Source organism: Polyodon spathula, chromosome 20 (assembly GCF_017654505.1).
Source record: "Polyodon spathula isolate WHYD16114869_AA chromosome 20, ASM1765450v1, whole genome shotgun sequence".
NCBI lineage: Eukaryota > Metazoa > Chordata > Actinopteri > Acipenseriformes > Polyodontidae > Polyodon > Polyodon spathula.
The window spans coordinates 29,616,444-29,624,500 of record NC_054553.1 but is presented as its reverse complement, the minus strand read 5'-3'; positions in this window follow the sequence as shown (position 1 = coordinate 29,624,500).

The following is an 8,057-nucleotide window of genomic DNA, read 5'->3' as shown; positions in this document are numbered from 1 at the left end:
TGAAAGAGAAACCCACACCTGCCATTAAAAACCAGCTGCCACACACTGGAATAACAAACAAACGAAAAGCTAAACTCCACCCAATACACGTCACTAGCTTTCAGTCTGATTCAAGAGCAGCCAAACATCATTTGACCACATACATACAGACTGAGTGTTCACAAAACGGCAGAAAAAAAAGATTACCCAGTTCCAATTTATTGACAAATTTGGGAAAAAATGGCTTGAATCATGTTGCATGGCAGAACCCAGATTGCTGTAATACTCTGAGTATCACTGTACACATCCCTCTTAGGTGTCCAATGTACTAGAAAAACCTAGAGCGGATGCACATGAACAGGCAATACTCTGAATGCAGTGAGTTACACACAGTAACACAGGGCAAAGTGCACTGTAAAAGTCACTGGAAGTTACCAATTACAGTGCGGAAAGACCTCGCTAATCCAGATTTGGATTTTACAAACACCTGTTACCCAAACAGCTCCCTGGCAACTTGTTGCATTGAAATATTTTCTAAAACTATGCCTCCATCTCTGGTATGTAGTCTGGGCAGTACAGTACAGTACAGTACAGTACCTCAGCCATTGCAGAAGGCTCTTGATCTGGAATGTTAAATTCTCGAACAGCCCCTGGCTTCCAAGGACATTCAGAGTTAAGGACCACTGGCTGTCATGCGACTGTTATACAATTTGGTTATTTTTACAAATCTGTTTCATGTATGACAATCTTACAGGAACTCAGCTGGATCAAGAGGTTTTTACTGCGCCAATAACATATTATGCCTCAATGTAAAAAAAAAAAAAAAAAAAAAAAAAAAAAAAAAAAAAAAAAAAAGAAAAATGTGACTTTGTTCTAGGCTGAATAGATTCCGTTCTTTAAGCATGTCCTCATAACTCATGTCAGAGTAACAAAATGTAGGACAATTAGTAGACTTATGCAGGATACAATGTCTACATTAAGGTTAGCAATTAAAAGGACGTCTACAAAACGAGTGGCATACAAAGTGGTTTACAAAGGATTAGCCCTTATTTAACCACAGTCCACGTCTGGTGTGCTGCTGCAAAGGGGCTCGAGTGCTCTAGAGGAGGTCGTTGGCATCCAGCTCTGGTGGCGAGCCTGTGGAGCTCAGCTCTTAATGGGAGTGCTGTGTCTGTACGCAAAAGAACAGCAGACTGGGATAAAATACAGATTTGAATGTGTAATGCGGGCTGGAACCAGATAAAAAACTGAAGCCTGATACACTGGTATTCAAGGACAGCGACGCTACTGTGAAATCTGGTCAGGTGGTTTGGCAGACTGCTGAAAGTGCTTCCTTCGAAGCTGCCAGAAGAAAAATCGAGAGCTTACAAAAAAGACGAGCATCTACGAAAAAACCTAGTCTGGGACGTTTGCCGTGGTCTGGACCGTCGACTCCATTACGAAATACCATGCTGTACTCTTACAATTAGAGGTGCAATACTGGGGAGAATCGTGTCCACACGCTCAGGGAGTTACTGGGGTCGACTTTGTTGCCGATTTCAAATCAGTACATCTCCCCATATAAAATATAGTCATCTGAAAAACCGCAGAAGCAGGCAGTCAGCCCTTACTGCCTAAGTATTAGCAATGCAGCCTGGCAGGGTTGGAGACTCAGTGCAAATTATTGAAGGGGTCGCCCTGATGCCACACATGCAAGTACCCAGGGCAGAGATCAAAACAGATCCTCCGTCACCTTCAGTCTGCAGGAAACAGGGAGGGGCTTAACGTCAGACTCATGTTGATTAACTATAGAACTCATTCTTAGGTAAGCGCTTCTAAATTGATGGGAACTGTGTTATATTTCAGAGCTGTGTATGACACAACTGCGTAACAGAAACTGAACCAGTTTCATTTTCCGTGTTCTCCAGAACAAAACTCTGCCCATGTATGAATCCTAATAACAACTAACTCTTTGATGAGTATGAAAAAGCCTGGGCTGCTCTCTGCTCAAGTCACTCTAGGACTGAGCCACTCACTTCTTCCTAATACAACAGCAATAAGACATCTGTCGCCACACCCAAATCGCCACTCCCATTACTCGGAGATCTGAGGTCTCTTGCGGGGCTGAATTGTTAACAGAATGCACGACATGCACACCAGTGCCCTCTTCAGTGTATTGCAGTATGCCTCATAGGTTTTGTGCTCAGATTTGCCTTTCTAGGTAAAAAAAAAAAAAGGGCTTTGAGAAGGGGGATTTATCTGCAGCTGCTGAAACTGGGCTATATACACAAAGTGGTAAGCCAACAAGGTGTTGTTTCTGAACCGCGCACAGAAAGTCTAACTATGGAAAAACATACTGTAGTAAATAAATGAGATTGTGGGGAGCTGCAGGTTTTTAATAGCAATGTTTTTAAATGGACCAATGCACCAGTGATATCATTTGTTTCCGTTCAGACTGCTGGAGTCTGGGTAGATGCACTTTCAGAAATGTCTTTCCAGCTTACTGAAAGCGGCTTATGCACTGTTTTCACTTCTAAAGCCCTGCATATTACTGAATGCTTCACCAAGTGCTTGAAGCACTTACATGGCAAGCAAAGGGGCTGATAAAGAAAACAGAATTACAATAGCCAAGAAAACTCAGGGATACGTGATAACCTTGTACAGGGGATCAATGTCATACTGCACAGTGTACAGAAAAGGTCCCCTGGAAAAAATCATAAGACAACAAAACATATGTAAAGTTTTTTTTTTGATTAAATGTTCAGAGATGTAAGCTGTGCCCAATCACATGTTTCCGTCACCCGCTTTTATTACTTACTCTTTTACTCGTACAATACAGTTCAATCATGCCTTTGTTTCAGCAGCACAACTCTTAGATTGAATTGCTGGAAATTAGTCAAGTAAACTGCTTAAGGGAAACAAGACGAGAAACCACGTTCTAAATCTACAGACCTCTTGCTTTCCAGCCTATAGCTTCTTTATTTCTTTGCTCCTGTTCAAATTACTTTAATAAACTGAAGTCAAGCTTTCAAAATAACTTATCCTGAACTAAATCTGGTATATGGGTTTTTGGTCAACATGATGGAAACTTTATTGTTTTTTGGTTACATAAATCCAACAATAGAATGAAAAAGGTAGACAGCTAGAAACTGAGACTTTGTGATACCGTGTACAGGTTACTGAAAGGAACACCATGGTATTCATAAAACTGGGTCACAGAGAATGGAAAAACAAGCTTATACAACAATAATTAACAGAACAGCTATACTTGAATCTAGCAAGCTACTTCAGAGGAACATATCTTTTCTTTTTTAAACTCCTGTTGTATTCATTATTGTAGGCTTACAGAAGTAATGCTTTTAACAAAAAAAAATCTTATTAAGCACCAACAATAGGACTGTGCATGCGATGGCTTCCCTCTGTTCTATACTGTTACAGCCTGCCTTCCTCGGATAGAACAGTTCGGTATTCAATAAAAATAAAGAAATGCCACATTTCTATCTGAACCCTGAAGACGTGGTTAAACTCAGACTGGGGCCCAACAGGAGTCCTGTGAGGGTCCAACATGATTTCCGACAGCACGTCAACATGTGGGTCTAAGACTAGGCAGGACCTCGTGGCCTGTTTGACAAAACTGCGAGGCTAACAAACAATTTGGTTACTGTGTCATTTTCTTGCTCCCAGATTTAAAAAAAAAACAAAACTATATTCCTAGAAGCATTTCCGCCAAGTGACTGAAGTCATAACTTCTACTTCTTAATTAATGCAAGTCAAGAAAATGAGAGGTACGACAAGAAGAAAAAAAAAAATTTAAAAACTCAAGCCAAAGGATCTTTTACCCACATAGTAACAGGACAGTCTAATGAAAACTGTGGCATGTCTCATTTTCATGTTGTTTTCTAGTTTGTATCTTTCCCCATAACCACTTAACAGGTCCTCATCTCAGACTGCAATAATCAATAGATTAGCCACGTAAGGTGCACAAGGAATTGAGCGGTTGTTCAAAACGGTTTCTTCTTAAGATACATTTGAGCGCGACTCAAGGACGACGAGGAAACTGAAAATGTGGATGACCTGATCCAACCCGTCAGTACATTTTAAACCGTATTTCCTAGACCTCGCTGCAAAAATAAGAAAGTGTGCATCATTTTTATTTGTGGGACACATATGCCCCTTGTACCTAAAGGGTTACATATTTGGATAGAAGTGCCCAGTAGAATTTTTTTGTTCTTTCTTTTAGATAAAATTTATACCCAATCCAAAAGAACTACTGCAGGCAAGAAGGTATGATAACAGGTTTGAGAAGATTCACCACCAAAAAAAAAAAAACACATAAAAATCAAGGCAGTTACCACATTCCCCATGTGATTGTGACAGACTGATGGACAAAATCAGTGCATAAGGGTGCACATTATGGCTAAAATCAGTTCCTGTTAAGGTTTTCCTGTACAATTCTTTACTTAGTACAGCTGTTGGCTGCATATTCTAATTTCTGAAGGAAATGTAAAAGCTTTCTTTAAAAGGGCAAGTCTACAGCTGTATCCAGTATATCCCTACCAAGATGGGATGCATTACATACTGAAAGTCACGGTTTTCCATTCATGACAACATGCATTAGTCTTGCAAGTTTTTTCAGATGTAAAACGGGTTAGACAAAAAATGCATGCACTTTAAATTAGGACTGACAAAAAAAAAAAAAAAAAATCCCTATATTGTTTTTATTCTCCTTTAATTTTGTGCTGATGCCAGGTCTAATGCTGAATGCTAAGTCCTCAGTCACACTGCAGCTCCAGCACTGCCAAAGGGTCCCTTCAGATTCTCTAGGGTTGTAGCAGGGTACCCCTGTACTCTCTCAGTCACATGCCTACCAGTCCGTTGGGCACGTTTTCCTGCACGCTCTGGCTCTCGTTTTCTGCAGGAGCTCATCTCAGAGGAGCCAGTGAAGGCACATACACCAGTAAGCTCTTGTTTATCTGTGTAGGACAATCTGACCATATCACATGCAAAAAAAAAAAAAAGAAAAACAGAAGCCACGCAAAACAAGAACCAATTCCTAATCTTTTTTTTTACTTAAACCAACTCTGAATATCCTGTATTTTTGTTCTTAATCTGTGTGGTTGATTAATCCTTTGAGATTTTTTTTCTTAAAATTTTAACCTGCACTCTGGCTAACTGTACAGTAGGTAGCAATAACCAAGTGAATTTTTCTTCAGGCTGCTCCAGTAAAGAGCAAACACTTCCAAACATTCTTCCTGTGGGTGGGTATCTGCAACAATTTTCTTTTCAGCCCGTTCCTTTGTTAAACATCAGTAGTAATTTGCAGAGTCTTAGAAGCACCTACCGACCGAGAATCTACAACCAGTCTATCAGCTTCTGCAGCTTTTTATCACGCATCACATACGAAGCAGTGGGGAAAACCAACTCAAGCGTGTGCAAACAGCACAGGTGCTTCAAGTTATTGTATACAACTTACAGTAAATGCTGAAAACAAATAGACTGTAGATCCCAGTTTACCTTCTTTGAGAGCACACACCTCTGATGAGGAGTAATATCAAGTCAGGCAGGACAAGCAATCAGTGTTATTTATTTATTTCTACACTACAGCAGACAGACTGGGGGGGAGGTCCCATTACATTGTGCATTTTGTAGGACCCATTTATTTGTATAATTTTAAACTCAGTGGGTAGGAAAAGAATCAAGCAAAGGATAAAGCAAAAATAAAATCAACAAATGAAGGGTTTAAATGAACTCTGAGCAGATGACGACTGCCTGACAGAATGGCATAGTGCAGCTGTTACCTGTAACGTTACCAGTCTTTGATTTTACACAAAATTAGACTTTCATGCAGCTGAAAGTCACCTGTCTAGAAGGAGCATGCCTCTGTCCACTAAGCACCATCACCTGCAGTGTCCTGCAGAGACAAATCTATAAATGAGTTTCGAATTAGCCCTCGGTGGACTGAGGCTGTCCAAGAAGGATGCTTCCTCCAGTTCGGGACAGTCTGGATCCTGGATCCAATAACAGGACCCTGCACTTTATTACACATTTTTTAAAATGAATCTTAGAATATTCAAATTCTTAGGCGGTAAAAGTGAAACCAGGTATCATTTGAATACGGTGAGCAATAAATAAATAAATAAATAAATAAATAGATAGATACGTGGCTTGCGATATATTTTAGAGAAACACACATGTTCTTCCTGAGCTTTGGGGCACGGGGTTGCGAGTTGAATTCCTGCCTGTTCCGACAGAAGTAATGCAATGCGACACAGCAGCAGCTGCAGTCCCAGTGGTAACTACTGACCTTCGTGAGATGAAAGAACCCTTTGCTAGTACTGCACAAGCTGTGTAGACCGTGTCTGATCACAAACAAATAATACAAAAATAATAAGGACCAGCAACATAGTTTGAACAGCAGTAACAGGAGAGGGGAGCTTTCAAAACAAGCTTATTTTTCTTGATGGGAGTTTATTCCAATTTTCTTAACGGCAGCAGATCTGAATGCAAGACCCTCCTTTACACTAATGCCACCGTGGAATTACTGCCCCCTAATTAACATTGCTGTGGGTTGATTTGTACACCTATACCCTGCCGTGATAAGCCACAGCTTTTTACAGTAGCTGGATTTCATCAACCACTTATTTGTATGGTAATCCTGGGATAAATAGGGGGTACTGAATGATTGTGGTATATGTGCTTTTTGTTTGCCTTAGGAGGATGTCCCAGTTTATGTAAGGGTATCCTCCTAAGGCGAATAAAAATCATTAATATGCTGTTTATGCCACAAGCATATTTTAAAAATAAATGGCAATACAATGTATATTAAATAAATTTGGGGATGATTTGATCTGGCAGATCTTTACTGTAATTTTCAACAGACTGTGCTTCGACGCGGATTCATTTCTAACCCTGTTCACGGCCTTGTCGCAAACCCTCTTTTTAGATAGACCCTTGAGCTCAGTCAGTCAGTTTCAGCAGCACCCCACTGGATTGGAAGCAAAGACACATTCGAAACCAGTCCCGGTAAAGCATGCTATTGCACTTGAGTGGAATAACAAATGTATCCCACTCTAGATAGACCCACGCTTGGTTGATCCAATCCAGGCTGACAAAGCTCTATAAGTCCAGCAGAGGTATACTGCAGGAGGGTCTGTATACAGGTCTGCAGTAAACAGCTGTCCCTTTGCGGTACATTGCTGTGGTCAGCCACTTCAAACCCCACTCTGATTTACTAGCGTTCAGCAGAAATACCGGACAATTAAAATAACACTAATAAACATGCTGTAACCCTAGTTTCTTTTATTGAAACATCAGCGAAGCGTACAACTGGTTGCAGAGGCTTTGCTACTCAATGCGATCGTTTTCAACTTACTGTTTGCTCCTGATCAAATTAAGCAAGGCTGGAGATATCCAAGAACAAGGCAAATACCACAGGTGCCAATCCTACCTGATGCATTCCTAGTTTTGAGTTTGGATACCAGTATCTCCACCCCACTCAATCATGCAGTGAACCGAAGTGGCGAAACCTGTTGTTTAAATTATAGGTTTCATGGTGTTCCAGAGAAACCCAGACTAATAAGTAGTCTAAAAGGCGAGTGATTTATTACTATGTTTTGTGAGACAAACGATGGAAAGCACCAAGCCTACCCGCAACTTGTGCTGTCAAAACCTCAACGTTTACGTTTACCTATGTACAGTGTGTGCTAAAAGTCGTACAAATTCCTGTAGTCGTGAATGCAAGACATCGCTGGTTGCATCTGAAAATGGTGCACAACAGCAAGTTTGGATAAAAGTTTAACGGTGTTATTTACAATACGGCATGCAGCCTTTTTGCATCTGTAATTGTCAATCCCTTTGTAGAGGATAAAACTCTACTGAGGGTCTTATTTTTCAATTCCATTTCAAACAACAATAACTGGCCAATCAAATAGGAAAATGAACTAAATCAGAGCACAGGCTGTTTTATGTCATTTGATACGTTACATTTAGACTTCACGTTTGCTGTTAACAAAATTAGACTGCGCTATCAAAACAACAGCCAAAGAGAAAATTAAAACAGGGAGATGCCAGTTAAAAAAAAAAAAAAAAAAGCTGCAACA